Source organism: Ambystoma mexicanum, chromosome 10 (genome assembly GCF_040938575.1).
Source record: "Ambystoma mexicanum isolate Mex_15411 chromosome 10, UKY_AmexF1_1, whole genome shotgun sequence".
In the NCBI taxonomy this organism is placed as follows: Eukaryota; Metazoa; Chordata; class Amphibia; order Caudata; family Ambystomatidae; genus Ambystoma; species Ambystoma mexicanum.
The window spans coordinates 980529998-980551886 of record NC_090932.1 but is presented as its reverse complement, the minus strand read 5'-3'; positions in this window follow the sequence as shown (position 1 = coordinate 980551886).

Below are 21889 nucleotides of genomic sequence, written 5' to 3'. Positions count from 1 at the left end.
CAGAACCCTCAATGGGGATGTCAGTGTTGGCAGCTACGCCTTTGGTGGTTACGGATGCAGGGTCACACTCCGCGACATCTGATCCTGTTCCTGGGCCAGCAGATCAAAGGGGGAATGCAGTCCTGCAGCCTCAGGCAGTGCCGGCACAGCAAGGCGCAGTTTGCCTTGCCCCAGAGATGTGGTGCCCGCCGACGTGGTGGCCGTACGCCACCTGGCAATACCGCATGGGAACAATCCATTTACGGTATGGCAACCCAACAGGCAGCATCATCCGAGATGATGGCTCAGGCCATGGATAGGGTGGCCACTTCCATTGTCCCCCCTGAAAGGCTGATGGAGCGACTACAGCAGGCACCGACTCCATCTGCCAGTCACACAGGGAGGACATGTTGGTGTCCAACAGGGACAGGCGGGCGGCACTGGCGACTCTGCAGGAGGCCATCTCCATAGAGTCCCAGGGCCACAGGGAAGCCCTGAGGCAGGAGCTCCTTCACCTCAGGACGACTCTTGTTGAGCTTGAGGCTTCAACACACCAAAGGACAGAACAGCAGCTGGAGCGTCTCACCCGTACGCTCTCAGCTGAGATGCAGGCAACGAGGGCGGAGGTCCGGGCATCCCGTGAGTTGTTGCATGGGGACCTACGCACACTCATCCTCCAGAACGAGACCTACCACACCCGCATGCTTGCAGCCATGGACGAGCAGACTAGGGCCTTGCGTGGGCTGCCTCCCATAGTGCAACCACCTCCGGATGCAGCTACACAGGGTGATAATAGCGACAGCAGTGATACTCCCACAATAGGGTAGCCGTGTGGGCCATGAGCCCATGGAGGTGTTTTTTTTTCCCAGGATCCACACAGGTGGGTTTTGGTGTGCACCCTGTCCTCGGACCTCCTGGGTGCCCCCCCCCCCCCGGGCCCATCAATGGCCATTTTTTATTTTTTTTTATTTTTATTTTTATTTTTATTTTTATTTTTATTTTTAATTATTTTTTTCCCAATTTTTTTGGGACAATTTGTTGCCTTCCGTGGTTCCTGTGGGCATACGCTGCATTGTGGCTGGGCACATGCAGGCTTGTCATGTATTTGGTTCAGATGCTTGGGTTTGAGTCACACACACCCCTCCTGCTTCCCGTTTCCATGGGCTTGCAAAGGGTGTGCCCAAGTGACATTGACGTACATGGTGACATTGGACTCCCACTACATGTGTGGGTAGTCTAGTCAATACTGTGTATACATTCCTAGTGCATATTGCTGTTGTGTTGTACACTGCATGTTGCATTGATGTGTAACTCATCATCTGTGTCTACCCAATTTGCAGGTCCCTTCCTCATGTCTACACAAGGCCCTCTAGTGTGGAGATGGGGTCCATGTTAGCAGCAGTGCACCTACAACTCTACATGGCGCCAACACTGCACAGTTGGTAGTGGTGGGAGTGCAGGCATTTCCAGGTGGTGAGACTACTAATTTATTACATTTGTGATGTCATGTTAATGGTAGTACCTGCTCAAGTTTGTTGTTGGTCCTGCATTACTGTGAGCATTTCAGGTGTTGCAAGTTTCAATTAGGGACACTGTACATTGTGACACTAGTGTCATGTTGTGGGGATTACTTTGTTTACCTGCAAATAGCATGACATGGCACAGTGTGTCATGTGGCGGTGCTGGGGATGGGTTGGCTGACATGGCACTGTCCTCTTGTTGCATTTTGCAAGTGGGTATTCATTTTAGCTGCTTGAATGTGTTTCTACACAAAACTGCATTAGTGGTGTCTGTGTGGGTAGGGATGCACACATTGTAACACTTCCAGGTGAACAATCTCAGGCTGATATGGTTTTCACGGTTCATTCTCCAGACATTCAGGATCAGTGTCAGGTTGAGTCATCATTGATTGTCAGATGGAATGTGCCAGGGCAGTGTGCACTCCACAGGGGTGTGATTTCTATGTGAAGTAATTAGCCACTAGCTGTGTACGGGCTGCCTCCCCCCGTGCCCTTTCCCCTCCCATGCGCAGCGGCTGTGCATGTGGTTGGGGATGTGGGGCCACCACCATGTCCACGGCCAGGCCCCGGAGTGTTGCAACGTTGTGCAGGACACATGCTGCCACTATGATCCTGCACACTACTGGGGGAGCGTACAACAGCTGCCCTCCAGAACGGTCAAGGGAGCGAAAGCGTGACTTTAGCACTCCGAATGTGCGCTCCACTATGCCCCGGGTTGTAATGTGGGCTGTGTTATATCTTACCTGGGGTGGCGTGGTGGGGTTCCGAATTGGCGTCATCATGTGGGGGCTGAGAGGGTAGGCACTGTCCCCTGTGGAGGTGGTGATTGGTATCATTGGTGGGGTTGTGACCTTGCTCAGTATCTGACATGCATGCATGTGCAGTGGCATACATACTCACCAAGCAGCCATGTATCGCCATGCCGCCCAGCTTCTAGGTCCCGGCTTAGGGTGGACATTCGGTAAATGAAGCTGTCGTGGGTGGACCCGGGATAGTTGGCATATACTGAGGTGAGATTCCCTTGGCATTACATACTACCTGCACATTGATGGAATGCCAGTGCTTGCGGTTCCTATAGATGTGCTCTGATGCCCTGGGGGGACATAGAGCCACATGGGTGCAGTCGATGGCACCTAGCACTTTGGGGAATCGTGCCACACCGTAAAAATCCAGGGCGGCAGCATGCCTTTCTGCAGGTGTTCTGGGCAGGTATATGTGCCTGCGGACTGATGGGCGTGCAGTGATGATGTTCAAGACCTGGTGTAGGCAGCGTGACTGGGTGGCCTGTGATACCCCACCCACTATGGCACTTGTCCACTGAAATGATCCAGTGGCTAAGAAGTGCAGTACATTGAGGACCTTCTCCAGGGGGCTGAGTGCTTGGGAGCACAGGGTGGGTGATGTGAGGTCATCCTCCCACTCACTCACCAGGTCCAGTATTATGTGTGGTGGAAACCTGTACCTCCCATACACCTGGTCATCAGGCATCCCGAAAAGGCTGGTTCTGGGTGTGAATATTCTGGCCCTGACTATCCTCCTCCTCCTCCTTTGGTAGCCCACGCCCACTGCTGCTAGGAACGGTATGTTCATCCTGGGTCTGAGCTTGTTATTTTGTTAGCGCGCAAATGTATGCGTTGCGCGTGTTGTAGGCGAGCGTGTGACCCGCGCACCCCTGAAATCCAGTACCCAGTCCAATAGCGTGTGGAAATTCCCGCGCACCCCGGGATACAGGTGCGCTGACATACTTGCGTGTGTAAGTGCCCGCGCACCCCTGATATACACGTACATAGGCCAAACGCGTGTACGCGCACTTTTGTCCAATTACACGCGATGACACTCTGACGTGCTGTCCAATTACACGCGATGACACTCTGACGTGCAGTCTTTCCACGTGTGCTCTGTCATCACGTGCTGTGTGGGAAACACCCGTGCGGGTCACGTCACAGACGCGCTTACGCGCTGAGGGCCTTTGGTCCAATAGAATCGCGTATGCGTGCTGATGCGCTTACGCGCTAAGGGCCTTTCCTCGAATTTCACGCTGACGTGCAGGATTTTCACGTGCCAAATCACTCTGTATCAAGCTGGCCACGCGAAAACACACGGAAGACCAGGCTCCTGCCCAGAAGGCCGAATTACTGCCCCCCAGTGCCCCGAGCAGCCTCCCACGTGCCATCTGCTGCTGCCTGCCTGCCTGCCTGCCTGCCTGCCTGCTGCCACCGTGCCCTGCCATTTGGTGCCTGCACATCAGCCATCTGCAGGGGTCCAGTTGCTGTGTCCACCCCTGCTGGAACTGAAGACTCCCGACTGGGATTACATCGCTCCACAGCCCAGCCCCAGGACCCAGTTGCCCACCCACACCTGCCTCTGGGGTTGCCATGTCGGGCACTTCCACATCTGGCACCAGTGGCAACCCCAGGCCAGAGGGGCAGAGGGGCACCAGCTTCACTGCCACCGAAGTTGGTGTCCTGGTGGAGCATGTCCTGGGGCAGTATGATGCCCTCTTTGGATCGTCCCGCGCCAGCAAGGAAGGACGGGAGAGGATCTGGGCCGTCTGTGTGGTTGCCATCAATGCGGAGGGGGTGGCAACCCGCGACGTCCAGAAGATCAAGAAGCGCTGGGAGGACTTGAGGTCCAGGACCCTCGTGAAGGCCCGGCGCCTCGTGGAGGGGGGCCAGGGCCGCATGAGTTCCATCCAGATGAGGGTCCTGGAACGCGTACGCCCAGCGCTCCACGCCCAGATCCTTGAGAGGGAGACCCGTCTGGAGTTGAGCGGTAAGTGTCCAAGCATTGCTGTGTGAGACAGGGCATGTTGCGGTGTGCTGGTTCTCTGATACTTGCCTGTATGTGTGACATAGGCCATGTATGCATGTATGTGTGCAGGGACATCATGGTAATGCATGTGCGACCAGTGATGTGTGAACCACATGGTTGTTGCATGTGTTTAAATGCCACATGGGGAGCCCTATGCAGATTTTAGACTTGAGAGCATGCCAGTCTCTGTTCCTGGACATGGGTGGGGGTGAGGGATGGGTGCTGATGGCAGGTACATATATGGTAGCCATGTCTGTGTGCCTGACCTGCGTGTCTGTGACTTGTGCATGCCATGGATGCATGACACATGTGTGTGACAATGCACAGATTCACTGATGCAGCCTAGTTACCCTTGTATCCGCTGTGTTTGGGGTGTATGGGGCCAGGTGGATGTGACTGAGGTGAAGTGTGTGCATGTGATAGGCATGACCCATGATGCACGTGAGTTCCATATCATTGTATGTTTCAAGAGTCCATTGGACATGTATGGAAATGTCCATGGCATGCACCATGCCTGTTACTGTGTGTGTTTTGCCTGGACTGACCCATGTGTTGTGGAGGGACATGATGGAAGTGTACTTTGACAGTGGTACTCATCTGCTATTGCTTCCTGTCTAGGGGACCATTGTACAGTACCCTGATGCTTGTGTTCTTTGTCTCCCTCTACGCAGCGGCTAGTGAAGAAGAGGGCAGAGACGGCGCTGTGGAGCAAGGCGGCGGGGATGCCCCCACGGCTGCAGCGGAAGGGGTGGGTGAGCCCCCACAGGGGCCTGCTATGGTGGAAGACGGTGAGGAGCCATCCAGGTTGGTGGTTTCCACAGAGGAGGAGGAGGCCGCCACAGGGGCACACATGGGGCCTGGTGGGGGTATCCCTGCTGGTGCAAGTGGTGCAGTCCAGGGCCAGGGGCAGGAGGCAGCACAGGTCACCGTGGAGGGGCCTGTGCATGTCGCTGTCGCTGACCCTGTGAGTGCACCACCATGCACCAGCAGGGTTGCCCCGTCCCAGGCCCGTCCGCAGGTAGAGGGGATGTCCATGTCACCTGACTCCCCTCCACCTGCGGACGAGGGGACCCGTGTCCGTATGGAGAAGGTCCTGATTGGGGTTGCGATGCGCGCGGGTGCAATTCGTGATGACGTGCGTGCTTCCCGGGAGGAGCACGCACATCATCACGAAGAGCACCGTGCCGACGTGGCCCAATTGGGATCTTCCATGTTCGGGGGTTTCCTGCATGTGTCGGCCAATCTGGCGGCCCTCTCCTCCTCTGTGGAGGCTATACGCCGGTCGTTCTCCTTGCCGTCTTCCGTACCAGATGCCACCAGGGCCCCCTGTGGACCTGCCCTGACCTATGCAGCCAGCTCGGTGGGGATCCCATCCCTGCCAGAGTCGGGAGTCGGAGGTCAAGCAGGGGTGGACACCACAGCAACTGTACCCCAGCAGATGGAGGATGTGCCGGCATCATCAGGCAGGGCACGTGCACGACGGCGTCGGTGGACTCCATCAGCCTGGATGCCGTCGTGCTGGCAGAGGCAGTTGCGTCGGAGGCAGCAGCAGAGTCAACGTGGGAGGCATCATGGCTCGGGGCCATCAACATCGGAGGGGCAGGCATCGGCCGGAGGGCAGGAGGACCCAGGACAGGAAGTGTCTTCCGGGTGGCTGCGGTTGGGCCAGCAGATAGGTGCGGAGCGGCGGCGGGCGGAAGAGGAGCGGCTCACGATGGTCAGGGCAGAGAACTCCATGCGGAGGGCCCTGAGGCGGGCCGAGTGCCTCGAGGCAATCCGCAGGGGGTTGGAGGAGAAGATGGCGTCGTCCCTGCGGACCCTCGGGGCCATGGAACAGGACCGCCTCCGGGACATAGACAAGGAGTTTGATGATGCCCTGGCCCGGAACACTACGGAGTGAGCCGCTGGACTTGCCCGCCGCCTTTGTATATAGTTCTTTAATTTTAGGTTTCATTTGTTTATTCTTATGATTTGGAGTCGACGGACACAGCTCCACTTTTTGTATATAGTTGCATTTTTGTTAGGGTTTTTTGTAGGTTTCCTTTGTTCAGTTAGGCTCATGGACCCTTGGATATTTTGTACATAGTTCTTCATTGGATTGTTTTATTTTGTAATTTTATTTTTTCTTCTCCATGGAGCAATGGTGTTTGAATTTTATTTTTTTTCTGTCGGATTGATTTCATTTTTCATGTGACTTTGAAGTACATTTTTTTTGGATTTGGTGTTTTTCATTTTTTGGGACGGACATGCACCTTTTCTTTTTTTCATTGGCATTGTAGTTTGTTTCATTTCATTTGCATTCATATTTTTTTAATACATTTTTGTTTTCATACTTCACTGTGTGGTATCATCTCATTGGTTTCATGCATGTCATGTTGGGTGTTTTCAAATTCATTTGCAACCATTGTGTGAGACAGACATGGGTTCATTTGCTTTATGTACGTTGGGGGTGTAACATGTAATTTTCATTTCCATGTGGGTGAATGGGTTACTTGGTAGGGCCTTTTGGCTGTGGAGGCTGACCATTACGCACATGGTTGGTGATTGTGAGGACCTGGGTGCAGGGGGACATGGGTGGGGGCCTGGTGGAGGCTGCCCCTGGTGGCGGGGGGATGGGGGTGATAGGGGACATGAGTGAGGGCCTGGTGGGGGCTGCCCATGATGGCTGAGGGGGTGGGGTGGGTGGTAGACATGAGTGGGGGCCTGGTGGAGGCTGCCCCTGGTGGATGGGGGGTGGGGGTGGTGGGAGACATGAGTGGGGGCCTAGTGGAGGCTGCCCCTGCACTGCTGGGGGGTGGGGGTGGTGGGAGACATGAGTGGGGGCCTGGTGGAGGGTGCCCCTGCACTGCTGGGGGGTGGGGGTGGTGGGAGACATGAGTGGGGGCCTGGTGGAGGCTGCCCTTGGTGGCTGGGGGGTGGGGGTGGTGGGAGACATGAGTGGGGGCCTGGTGGAGGGTGCCCCTGCACTGCTGGGGAGTGGGGGTGATAGGGGACATGAGTGGGGGCCTGGTGGGGGCTGCCCATGGTGGCTGGGGGGTGGGGGTGGGTGGGAGACATGATTGGGGGCCTGGTGGGGGCTGCCCATGGTGGCTGGGGGGTGGGGGTGGTGGGAGACATGAGTGGGGGCCTGGTGGGGGCTGCCCATGGTGGCTGGGGGGTGGGGGTGGGTGGGAGACATGAGTGGGGGCCTGGTGGGGGCTGCCCATGGTGGCTGGGGGGTGGGGGTGGTGGGAGACATGAGTGGGGGCCTGGTGGAGGGTGCCCCTGCACTGCTGGGGGGTGGGGGTGATAGGGGACATGGGTGGGGGCCTGGTGGAGGCTGCCCCTGGTGGCGGGGGGGTGGGGGTGGTGGGAGACATGAGTGGGGGCCTGGTGGAGGGTGCCCCTGCACTGCTGGGGGGTGGGGGTGGTGGGAGACATGGTTGGGGGCCTGGTGGGGGCTGGCCATGGTGGCTGGGGGGTGGGGGTGGATGGGAGACATGAGTGGGGGCCTGGTGGGGGCTGCCCCTGCACTGCTGGGGGGTGGGGGTGGTGGTAGACATGAGTGGGGGCCTGGTGGAGGCTGCCCCTGCACTGCTGGGGGGTGGGGGTGGTGGGAGACATGAGTGGGGGCCTGGTGGAGGGTGCCCCTGCACTGCTGGGGGTGGGGTTGGTGGGAGACATGGGTGGGGGCCTGGTGGAGGCTGCCCCTGGTGGCGGGGGGGTGGGGGTGATAGGGGCCATGAGTGGGGGCCTGGTGGAGGGTGCCCCTGGATGCTGGAGGGTGGGGGTGCAGGGGGACATGAGTGGGGGCCTGGTGGAGGGTGCCTCTGCACTGCTGGGGGGTGGGGGTGATAGGGGACATGAGTGGGGGCCTAGTGGGGGCTGCCCATGGTGGCTGGGGGGTGGGGGTGGGTTGTATGACATGAGTGGGGGCCTGGTGGGGGCTGCCCCTGCACTGCTGGGGGGTGGGGGTGGTGGGAGACATGAGTGGGGGCCTGGTGGGGGCTGCCCCTGCACTGCTGGGGGGTGGGGGTGGTGGGAGACATGAGTGGGGGCCTGGTGGAGGGTGCCCCTGCACTGCTGGGGGGTGGGGGTGAAGGTAGACATGAGTGGGGGCCTGGTGGAGGCTGCCCCTGGTGGCTGGGGGGTGGGGGTGGTGGGAGACATGAGTGGGGGCCTGGTGGAGGGTGCCCTGCACTGCTGGGGGGTGGGGTGGTGGGAGACATGAGTGGGGGCCTGGTGGGGGCTGCCCATGGTGGCGGGGGGTGGGGGTGGGTGGGAGACATGAGTGGGGGCCTGGTGGGGGCAGCCCCTGGTGGCTGGGGGGTGGGGGTGGTGGTAGACATGAGTGGGGGCCTGGTGGAGGCTGCCCCTGGTGGCGGGGGGGTGGGGGTGATAGGGGCCATGAGTGGGGGCCTGGTGGAGGGTGCCCCTTGATGCTGGGGGGTGGGGGTGCAGGGGGACATGAGTGGGGGCCTGGTGGAGGGTGCCCCTGCACTGCTGGGGGGTGGGGGTGATAGGGGACATGAGTGGGGGCCTGGTGGGGGCTGCCCATGGTGGCTGGGGGGTGGGGGTGGGTGGGAGACATGAGTGGGGGCCTGGTGGGGGCTGCCCATGGTGGCTGGGGGTGGGGGTGGTGGGAGACATGAGTGGGGGCCTGGTGGGGGCTGCCCATGGTGGCTGGGGGGTGGGGGTGGGTTGTATGACATGAGTGGGGGCCTGGTGGGGGCTGCCCCTGCACTGCTGGGGGGTGGGGGTGGTGGGAGACATGAGTGGGGGCCTGGTGGGGGCTGCCCCTGCACTGCTGGGGGGTGGGGGTGGTGGGAGACATGAGTGGGGGCCTGGTGGAGGGTGCCCCTGCACTGCTGGGGGGTGGGGGTGAAGGTAGACATGAGTGGGGGCCTGGTGGAGGCTGCCCCTGCACTGCTGGGGGGTGGGGGTGTTGGGAGACATGAGTGGGGGCCTGGTGGAGGGTGCCCTGCACTGCTGGGGGGTGGGGTGGTGGGAGACATGAGTGGGGGCCTGGTGGGGGCTGCCCATGGTGGCGGGGGGTGGGGGTGGGTGGGAGACATGAGTGGGGGCCTGGTGGGGGCAGCCCCTGGTGGCTGGGGGGTGGGGGTGGTGGTAGACATGAGTGGGGGCCTGGTGGAGGCTGCCCCTGGTGGCGGGGGGGTGGGGGTGATAGGGGCCATGAGTGGGGGCCTGGTGGAGGGTGCCCCTTGATGCTGGGGGGTGGGGGTGCAGGGGGACATGAGTGGGGGCCTGGTGGAGGGTGCCCCTGCACTGCTGGGGGGTGGGGGTGATAGGGGACATGAGTGGGGGCCTGGTGGGGGCTGCCCATGGTGGCTGGGGGGTGGGGGTGGGTGGGAGACATGAGTGGGGGCCTGGTGGGGGCTGCCCATGGTGGCTGGGGGTGGGGGTGGTGGGAGACATGAGTGGGGGCCTGGTGGAGGGTGCCCCTGGATGCTGGGGGGTGGGGGTGCTGGGTGACATGAGCAGGTGTGCAGGGTAGTCCCCTGTGGTGTGTGCTGCCTGCAGGGGCCGTGGAGGGTGTACAGGGAATACCTGGGAGCACACAGCCAAATCGCGTGTAGAATTTCCCGCGCACCACTGAAATCCACGTACCCTGACAAATTGCGTGTGGAACTTCCCGCGCACCCCTGAAATCCACATACCTGGCCAAATCGCGTGTGGAACTTCCCGCGCACCCCTGAAATCCACGTACACGGCCAAATCGCGTGTGGAACTTCCCGCGCACCCCTGAAATCCACATACCATGACAAATCGCGTGTGGAACTTCCCGTGCACCCCTGAAATCCACGTACCCGGCCAAATCGCATATGGTACTTCCCACGCACCCCTGAAATCCACGTACATGGCCAAATCGCATGTGGAACTTCCCGCGCACCACTGAAATCCACGTACCCTGACAAATCGCGTGTGGAACTCCCCGCGCACCCCTGAAATCCACGTACCCGGCCAAATCGCGTGTGGAACTTCCCGCGCACCCCTGAAATCCACATACACGGCCAAATCGCGTGTGGAACTTCCCGCGCACCCCTGAAATCCACGTACCCGGCCAAATCGCGTGTGGAACTTCCCGCGCACCCCTGAAATCCACGTACACGGCCAAATAGCGTGTGGAACTTCCCGCGCACCCCTGAAATCCACGTACCCTGACAAATCGCGTGTGGAACTTCCCGCGCACCCCTGAAATCCACGTACCCGGCCAAATCGCGTCTGGTACTTCCCGCGCACCCCTGAAATCCACATACACGGCCAAATCGCATGTGGAACTTCCCGCGTACCACTGAAATCCACGTACCCTGACAAATCGCGTGTGGAACTTCCCGCGCACCCCTGAAATCCACGTACCCGGCCAAATCGCGTGTGGAACTTCCCGCACACCCCTGAAATCCACATACACGGCCAAATCGCGTGTGGAACTTCCCGCGCACCCCTGTAATCCACGTACCCTGACAAATCGCGTGTGGAACTTCCCGCAAACCCCTGGAATTCACATGCCCTGCCAATTCGCGTGTGAGACTTCCCGCGCACCCCGGTATACACGCACACGTATTTTTTGTCAGCGGGTGTCCGTGTTTGTGGGTACCCCTTTGCACGTCATTTGTCCTGGAGGGCCACAGTATGGGACATTCATCATGGCAGTATATAGGTGCTATTTTTTGGCGCACCTTTTGGCGCACATTTCTTACACGCGCAGAGACGCTACCGCCTGCTTTCTTGTGGCGGTCGTGTTTGTGCCTGTGCGCTGGTTTGAGCGTGCGCTTTTTTGCCCTATTCTATTCCATGAAAACTTGTTGTAGGCAAGCGTGTGGGCGTTCCGCGCACTTGTACCCTGTACTTCCCCCGTGACGCCCACATTTTGGCAAGTTGTTCCCCATTCCGAGTGTTACGCCCCGTGTTCCGCCTACTTTTGTTGCATGCGCCGCGCTATGTGCGATTTTCGCTGTGGCCTGTGCGATTTTCGCTGTGACCTGGCGCACGCAGTTAGATGGCCTGTGCGCCAACGTGCGCCGCACACTTTTTTATCGCACATACGATGGTTTTCTTGCGCACGGCATTCCATGAATCGATGTGCGCAGCTTTTCGTGAGATTTTCGCACTTGCACTGCGATTTTCGCTATTCCACTGCGATTTGCACGTTTTTGGCCACTTGCGCCGCGCTAATTATTCCATGAATCGGCCTGAATATTCATACATCTACCGAGAAGATAACAATGTAAGGTATTAACATTATAAATTCAGGCAACAACCACCTGGCCTGCATCTTCCTCTGCCAATAAAATCCGGCCAAATCGCGTGTGGAACTTCCCGCGCACCCCTGAAATCCACGTACACGGCCAAATCGCGTGTGGAACTTCCCGCGCACCCCTGTAATCCACGTACCCTGACAAATCGCGTGTGGAACTTCCCGCAAACCCCTGGAATTCACATGCCCTGCCAATTCGCGTGTGAGACTTCCCGCGCACCCCGGTATACACGCACACGTATTTTTTGTCAGCGGGTGTCCGTGTTTGTGGGTACCCCTTTGCACGTCATTTGTCCTGGAGAGCCACAGTATGGGACATTCATCATGGCAGTATATAGGTGCTATTTTTTGGCGCACTTTTTGGCGCACATTTCTTACACGCGCAGAGACGCTACCGCCTGCTTTCTTGTGGCGGTCGTGTTTGTGCCTGTGCGCTGGTTTGAGCGTGCGCTTTTTTGCCCTATTCTATTCCATGAATACGTGTTGTAGGCAAGCGTGTGGGCGTTCCGCCCACTTGTACCCTGTACTTCCCCCGTGACGCCCACATTTTGGCAAGTTGTTCCCCATTCCGAGTGTTACGCCCCGTGTTCCGCCTACTTTTGTTGCATGCGCCGCGCTATGTGCGATTTTCGCTGTGGCCTGTGCGATTTTCGCTGTGACCTGGCGCACGCAGTTAGATGGCCTGTGCGCCAACGTGCGCCGCGCACTTTTTTATCGCACATCCGATGGTTTTCTCGCGCACGGCCTTCCATGAATCGATGTGCGCTGCTTTTTGTGCGATTTTCGCACTTGCACTGCGATTTTCGCTATTCCACTGCGATTTGCACGTTTTTGGCCACTTTCGCCGCGCTAATTATTCCATGAATCGGCCTGAATATTCATACATCTACCGAGAAGATAACAATGTAAGGTATTAACATTATAAATTCAGGCAACAACCACATGGCCTGCATCTTCCTCTGCCAATAAAATCCGGCCAAATCGCGTGTGGAACTTCCCGCGCACCCCTGAAATCCACGTACACGGCCAAATCGCGTGTGGAACTTCCCGCGCACCCCTGTAATCCACGTACCCTGACAAATCGCGTGTGGAACTTCCCGCAAACCCCTGGAATTCACATGCCCTGCCAATTCGCGTGTGAGACTTCCCGCGCACCCCGGTATACACGCACACGTATTTTTTGTCAGCGGGTGTCCGTGTTTGTGGGTACCCCTTTGCACGTCATTTGTCCTGGAGAGCCACAGTATGGGACATTCATCATGGCAGTATATAGGTGCTATTTTTTGGCGCACCTTTTGGCGCACATTTCTTACACGCGCAGAGACGCTACCGGCTGCTTTCTTGTGGCGGTCTTGTTTGTGCCTGTGCACTGGTTTGAGCGTGCGCTTTTTTGCCCTATTCTATTCCATGAATACGTGTTGTAGGCAAGCGTGTGGGCGTTCCGCGCACTTGTACCCTGTACTTCCCCCGTGACGCCCACATTTTGGCAAGTTGTTCCCCATTCCGAGTTTTACGCCCCGTGTTCCGCCTACTTTTGTTGCATGCGCCGCGCTATGTGCGATTTTCGCTGTGGCCTGTGCGATTTTCGCTGTGACCTGGCGCACGCAGTTAGATGGCCTGTGCGCCAACGTGCGCCGCGCACTTTTTTATCGCACATCCGATGGTTTTCTCGCGCACGGCCTTCCATGAATCGATGTGCGCTGCTTTTCGTGCGATTTTCGCACTTGCACTGCGATTTTCGCTATTCCACTGCGATTTGCACGTTTTTGGCCACTTGCGCCGCGCTAATTATTCCATGAATCGGCCTGAATATTCATACATCTACCGAGAAGATAACAATGTAAGGTATTAACATTATAAATTCAGGCAACAACCACCTGGCCTGCATCTTCCTCTGCCAATAAAATCCTGCCACACGGGTTTAATCCAGAGCAAAGTGAGAGGGCATATTGCAGTTGGTGGTACAGTAATTATCTGCATTAGAAGCAACAAATCCAAGATGCAAAAAAATGATCTGTAGGTTTGGCCTTTGCAACACTGCTCCATATTGTTGTAGTCCATTTTCAATATGGATTGCATTGATGTAAACACCATAGACAGCAGGCAACAGCAAAGCAAGGCAATGGGACATAAACTGAACATAAATGTCCTTTTCATGTTTTCGTCTTTGAAAATGCTTCAGCACAAATGCTTTCAAAACAGACACTAATGGTGGTGAAGGATGGGCATGGGAATATGGAAGAGGCTGACTTGAGCAGCACTCTAGGTTAGTCTGTAGAAGAGAAGTGTGTCAGGTACTAACGCCACTTTCAAAGCAGCATGATTGACTGAGTGCCCCAGAAAGAGAACTCATATCACAACATATACTTCATAGCTTCTCTTCGACCTTCTGGACTCTCTCGGAATAACCTACACAAACTATGCGGACAACACACACATTCTCCTCCCCCTCACTGACACATACATTGTAGACGCAGCCACCCTAAGCTCTACTTACTCGACTATCCAATCTGGATGGCCACCCACTGCCTCAGTCTCAACAATGCGAAAACCGAACTTCTCATCATTGGCACTCATCCGTGTTAAAAAATAACCAAATGCTAAATACTCTTTATTCGACATTGATGGTACTCTGATCCCTGTCTCCACAGAGGTTAACACCCTTGGAGTCTACCTCAACGCCACCCTATCCCTCATTTGCCACGTGAATGCTATATCCTCTTTAGCAGCTTACTCCACCAAACTCCTGAATGCTGCAAGAACCTTCCTCACCCCAGACAGCTGCCTCACCATTGGACGAGTGTTGGTGGGCTCCCGGCTGGATTTTTGTAGCGCTCTTTTCGCTGGAACCCTAAACATAAAAAGAAACTCCAGGTTATCCAAAACAATGCTCTAGAAGCCGCCCTAAATAGTTATACATCGGATAACATATCCGCCGCATGGAGAGCCATTCACTGGTTCCCCATCCACGACCGAATTGCCTTCAAGATGCTGACAATCACCCACAGATGCATCTCAAAATCTGTCCCACCTTACCTGTCCCAGAGATTTAAAATGACACACCCGGCCAGACCCACCAGAACCCCATAGACACACAGATTGGTTCAATCCAAATTCAGACGTGTTAAAGCGGGGGGTAGAGGATCTAGCTTCCCTGTCATTGCAGCCAAACAAAGGAACTCCCTCCCTCCTGGCCTCCTGGCCTAAGGGCAAAGGAATCATACTGGGTTTTCCACAAAGCCCTTAAAACCCTGCTCTTCAACTAAGCTCAAAGACCAAAAAAAACCAATCCAGCTGACAAATTGACTTTATGACTGTCTACAACTGTCTGCAAATTACTGATTGAATATTCCTTGTAACTATGTGAGTGTGAATATTTCTACCTCAGGGGAACATGTAACTGGTTTCTTTAGAGCCCGGATGCCCGAGGGCTTGTGTTACGCCATACAAATTAAATAAATAACTACATAAATAAGAGGAAAAGGTCTAGTAAACCTTTGAAAAGAAAACACTTGAATGCTAAACAAATAAGCTATTGACATAAACACTTGAAAACTAAATACATACGTATGTAAAAACTATGGCTGACCACCTGCTCCTTCAGAATTCATATGGGTTCCTTAATATCAAGATCATTTGAGTTGAACTTACACATGAGAAGATCAGATTCATTTAAAATACAAACATTAGCAAATATCCATTAATTGTTCTACGTTTGCCTCATGACCACAATTGACTTAAATTCAAACATTGTCATTTAACAAACAAGCAACAAGCACACCTTTGTAGTAGCTTTGCTTGCAAACTTCCACGATCATGCAACACTCAGACGTGCCAGTGCCCTCTGATTCTTCAGTGACTATTTGTTTGGACTTCAAGCTCACTCTCCACTTCATCAAAGGCCTAGTTGACAACTAGCCTACCCAGTGGCAAGGTGGGTAGTCCACCTCCTCTTCTTCAGCCTCTCTCTCACTCACCAGGACAAATGACATGCTGACGATCACAAAGAAATCCAAGTGACTAAGACAAATGAACGGACTCGCGCAACACTTACACAGAAAAGTGAAAATGTTTATCTTTGGGGTTAACATAAGGACTTCTAAGGTGTAACAAAAAAGCAAGGTGATGGTTTTTTGTGTTTCCATTTTTTTTTAGGTGATGAGTAAGAGAGCAAGGGTAACACGTGAAGATAAGGGAGACAGACACACACACACAAACACGTATAAACACACAAACACACACTCACACACACACAACTACAAACAATCAAAAGGGTTTCAAACTGGGTTTAGAACAGGGGAGAAAAACACTAGAAACATTACAAACATAACTCTCCATTAGCCTGCTAAATCTACGGAAGCAAACATGTGTAAGTGAGTTATCCGTGCCCCAATTCAGGAAAGTGGAAGTGAACCTGGCTTTTTAAATGCCTTCCACATGAGTTTTATTCGTTTGAGGCCTCAAATTGGCTGTTCAGATTCACCAATGGATTGGACCACTATGTTTGAAAACCAACTCGAAATGTCTGTTGGGTTACAAGCCACTGAAATGAAGTGTTTTTCCCATTTGGCAGTTCGGACCCTGTCAAAAATGTTCAAGCACTATGGTACACTTTAGGAGGGTTACGAGCATCACTACTTTAGATCCAAATGCCTTCTGAGACTAATGCAATTAGAGAATGATGCCCTTCAACTATTACTTACTACATCCTCATCTGACACACAAACAAGGGAGAACCAGAAGCCAGTTCCTATTAGACTGCATAACACTCGTAGATCCAATGAAGATGGAAACACTGACTCCTCTTCCACAGGTTAAAAGCCTCTGCGGGACCTAAGAATGAGGAGCAGCCACCAAACTCAAAACTAAAAACAGAACACTCTAAAATATCTTAAAATAGTCGATCAATGGGTGGAAGATGTCTTAGGAATAACAGCCCCTCCTACTGACACAAGACATCTGGCAGTATTGCAGCAGGCACATGATTCACAGCCTGGACAATTCCTGGACCACTCCAAGACTGATAGAAGATGTACAGAGGATCCTGCACTGACACATCACCCACAAACCACTCTGAGAGTTAAAAGAGTTATACAGACACTCCTGCAGTAATGCCTGGCTCACAGACATTTCTGTGACCCAGGTAAGGAGAGGAACAGTTGTTCATGTCTGGTTGCAATACTCAAAGAGTACATTCAGACTAGAGAAGAGGCATAGACACTCCCACCCTAACACATGCCTAACAGACCACTCTATCTAAATGAGAGGTACTGGCACCACTGTATCGCCATATGACTCACTGAGCACTGTGAGTCCTATAGGAAAAGTAAACGCACTCTTTCTATAACATTTGCCACACCACATGACAGAGAAAAAAAGAGTTAGAGCCATTCCTTTCCTACCATATGTCTAACAGGCCACTCTGGTCTTTATAGAAAAGGTACCGAGACCCCTGCCCTATTACACGACTCACTGCCTAATCAGATATATAAGGAAAAAGTGCAAACACCAGTTTTGTACCACATGACTCACAGATCATTTGGATATCTAAAGTACAGGAACAGATCCTCCTGCACTGACATATGACTTGAGGACCAATCAGATTCCCATAGAAGAGGATAGAATATGTATCCAACATATTAATTACAAATGAAGGATTCAAAGCAGAGATGCCTATAATTCCCCCAGAATCATTAAACTGTACTTACATACTATAATGTGTTCATGCAAAGGCACGTTGGAAATGTATTATTTCATGTGATTTAGCATATTTGCAAAGGTCTGTTGCTATTCTCTTGGGTTCAACTTGTAATTACATCCATGTTTAGAAAGAGAAGACTCACATGTGTGGCTCTTCACAGAGAGAATATGAGAATTTGTGTGCCTGTAATTTAATTTATTTGTACTTATAAAGTATTTTGGAAAATGTTTACTACATAAAGAAAGATAATGTTATCCAAGAAATCAAGAGTACAATTAATATAGTACATGAGCAAATGTAATGTATCAGGGAATGCTTCAGAAAAGAGATTGTACCACACTCATAAGGTATAGCATATCAAACAGATATAGTAAGCCCTCCAATTATTGGCAGCATTATTTATGTATTTATGTAATGTGTGTTTTTTTTACAGTACCACATGCAAAGATAACCACTTTGCAATGGTGATGAACGGGGTGAGGGTGCAGTGAGTGAAGGGCTAAGGCAAAGAAAAAGTGTAGTAAAAGAAGGTCTATATAGGGATAATGTGATTCTTATCACTTCTACAAGCAGAGCCCTTCCTCCAGCCCCAAGGTGAGTGTACCAGAACCCCCAGTAGGGGTTCTGATAGGAATATGGGCTGTGAAAAGCATGTACCTGTCACAGGGTATCAAAGAGAAAGTAGACAATTAACCTGCAAAGTGGGCTTGCAAACCCTGTTCATCCACACAGAACTGATGTTTTAATGGCATGCAATTTATAGAAGGACAACTATTAAACCTCCTACCAACCGATTCCTTATTGAAAAATGCACATTATACTGTAAGAAACTATGTGGCAATATATATAAATGTGCGGCATTTAATTCACATGCACACATGTTCATGAATTGATTCTCAATAAAGAGCATTCTGGGAATGCTCTCACACTCACCTGCAAACAGCATTTCTTTTTGTTAGGACCAAAGTAATAAAAAATCATGGCAACTAATATTGTGAATACAGATAACATACTCAATAAGATATAGTTTATCAATGAAGATACTTGTATCATTTCCTAGCCTAGATCCCTACTTAAAATCAACCATCCAAACAGAAATTACAATCACTTTTTAAAGGCAATTCTATGCTAATCCGTTCTCACTTGAATGCCTCATAAATTGAACTGTCTTTCGGTACCTCTCCCCTTTCTCAATGTGATATTAAAACAGGTAAAACCATCTCTCATACTCACACCGGTCCTCTTTGAAAGTACAGAGCTGAGAGATTGCATCCTGCTGCTGGAGGAAGTCTTGAGTTGTGCTATCCAAAAACAAAAAAAACAATCCACAAATTATCAAATCCAATGGCAAAAACACCCTAAAAATCTATCATGGTCTTGAATGGCTGTAACCAGACTTTAAACGTGATTTAGTGTCAATTGGATGTGACTATGAGGCAAACATAAGTCAAATCTAAATAAGATATTTCAATGAGTATTGAGCAGCTGTATGCACCATCAAAAATACATTTTAGTGCTGCAAAACTTCCCAATTATCAGGTCAGAAAAAGAGGAGCAATGTGTCCCTCCACTTCCATAAGCAAGAATGTAGAAGGTTATCTAGCATGCTTAGGCCCTCAGCTCTACCACACTCCAAAACTATTCTCTAGTTGCATCTTTCTCCAGGCACATCTGCGAACAATAATCTCCAGTCACATCTGGCCTTGCCCAGAAGCCACATCAAGCTACATCCAGTAACATGTAGTCCATTGTACTCCATCAGTGAGAACATTCTTAATAATGTACTGGACCATTGAGTACTATTTACATAAACAAAACAGCCCCTGGATTGCAGCCTAGACCCTATGTTTACTGTGCTCTCCCACTGTACCAAAACAGCAGATAATCTGTCCAAAAGCCCAGACATGCACAGTAATATGTTAGGGTTACTTTGTAAATACAATGCAAATGTGTCTTTTCACTGACATGTTGTCTGTGCTTCTCCATTTCTACACTGCAATGACAACATAGACTGTAATAATGCTCATATCTCCTCTGTGTATTTGCCTCTGTTCAGCTAAAATACATGACAGATGGGGAGGTTAACACTTCTACCAGCCTTTGTGTTGCAGTCCTGAAGCTCCAGCCACAAGGAGGGGAAGTTCTTGAACTTGTGTACAAATGCTGGTTAGGCCCACTTGTCAGGAGTTCTGTGTAGTTATCCAAGGCAAGTGCTGGTGGAGCCATTATCCAGGAGTGATGACAAGGACTGGCCAAGTTATTGGGCTGTTGGCTGTTAGTTAGATGTTAGTTGGAGACGGACTTGAGAGTTGAAATAAAGTGATGCCAGTGACCAGGGGTGTCAAAGGTCAGATTGAGTAGAACCTGAGTGTCTTCATACCCTGACAGTAGGATATGGGGTGTCTTCTTCTCTGAGCTTTGTGAGACAGAAACCGATTGGAACCACAGAACTAGATTAAGGGGTATGTTTGGCTATGACCCTTCACGATCTGCTCTCCTGAAAAGGAGATTGTTTATGTCTTTGCATTGGTTCGTCTGGAATCTCAGGAAAATAGGTAGGGCATTTGATCCTTAAATGCCTCTCTTTCTTAAGCTGATGCCTACTGTTCCTGTATGAATTTGAACCTGGGTGCACAGAAGTTCATGGCACTGTTAGGTTTCAGTCCCTGATTAGGGTGTAATGGTTAAGTTACTGTGTCAGGGAGTCAGGGATGTTCTGTCATATCGCCCTGTTGACAGTGAGCACAATGTTGACTGTTATATTTTATTCCACTGGGAGCCAGAGGAATATATGAAGGCCACCTAAGAGGGAGGACGCAAGCAAAAACACAGAAATGAAGTGTGTGCTTGGACCTTGGGATGTGTATAGTCATATCTGGGTTTTAGAGAAACATACTGAGAAGAATGGGGAACAACGGGAAATCAAAGAAGATGAGGAGATTAGCCAAACTTATAAATGATACATATAATTAAAAATGTATGCAAGAAACAGATTGGTTACCAGAGAAGTGAGATCAAGGGTGGGGAAATATTGGAACAAGTCGGAAGTTTAATGTGGGACAAGATTGCAGTTACAGAAGGGTGAAGAGAGACATGAACAGATGAACAAACCACACGTTTATGTAATTCTGAAGAAACCGTAAATCAAACGGTAATTGTGAGAAGATTAGTTTCTTCATATGAGGTAAATAATATGTTGCTATAGTGGATACTAGTTGAGAGATGGAAAAGCATTTACAAAATATTTTTTTCTGGATTACTTCTAGACAGATTTTATGAACACTTTCAGTGATGAAGGGAGTTTATCTCAAAACGCACTGGGACAAAAACAAAAAAATCCCTCCCCTCATTTTATCCTGTAACATATGGAAAATTGAAAATTAAAAATATCTTGTTTACACAAATCAATGTTGGTGAATGTATTAGTAAGTCTGTTTAAATGAAATATGTAAATGAAATATGTGTAAAGCAGTTTGTATCCTATTATTATGAAGTAATTAACATATTTTCAAAAATGTATTCATGAATTGGCTTGGCGTCCAGCCTTAGATAGTGTGTGGGGGACAGGAGTTCCCCGTTTTGGGAACTCACCAAACCACATGAAGAGAGAGACTAGAGTAACATCTGGCAAGCCAGCCATGGAGACGAAAGGTAATCAAGACGAAATAAGTAGAAAACAAGAGTTAAGGTGCAGAAAATGTTAGAAGGCAAAATGTCTGGTAATAATTGTGGGGTTGATAGACACAGTTCCGAGTATCAGGTGAAATATGACCAGAATAGCAGAGAGCAAACTACACAAACAAAGAAGCCACACACATTTAACTTGCAAGCCAGAAGATGGAACCGGTTGAAGGGCAGATGGAACGGGAAATCTGTCACCCTCTTACAGCTACCGCTGCTCCCACATCCAAGCACGCAGAGTTGATCGGGACATTGTTTCTGATCTGAAAGGCTGTTTTGTCCCATGGCTCTTAGATACAAGGCCATCATCGCCTAGCAACACTGAAGTGACTCAGCTCCTCCCCTTGTTTCTAGAGTATTAATATGCAAGCTTTGGCTCTCAGGATGTTTTGGACTACAACGCCCAGCAGCCCACTAAGCACAGTCATGGGCAGAATCATAGTCCAAAACATCTGGAGATACAAAGGTTGCAGGATCCTCTCTCACAGAAAGCCAGCATGACGACAGCACACGAGTTGGTGAATATTTAGGGTATGCAGGGAAGAAAAGCTTTTCTGATTACTGGCGTGTAGATGAAGGAAGTGTGCAGTATTCAAGTCTTGAACTGCGAACAACCACTTGTGAGCATCACGAGTAAAGCTTGTCAGCCTTTTTCAACAACATCCACATTTCTAGGCCTTAAGCCAAATAAGTATGAGCACAGTAGTTGTGTTTATTTATTTGTATAGTCACTCTGGAAACCATTTTTCTTTTTAAAAAACGTCTTTGTGTAGCACCCTATTATGGAGGGTTGTTTTTCCTTGGTTGTATCAATACGAGCCCCTGGAGACCAGCGCGTGATAAAGAGCTCTAGAAATCCTCCCATTGACAGATTCCGTCATTCATTCAGAAATAATCGTTTTAAGCTAATGTGCAAAAAAACAAAAAGAAGCGATGTGGATT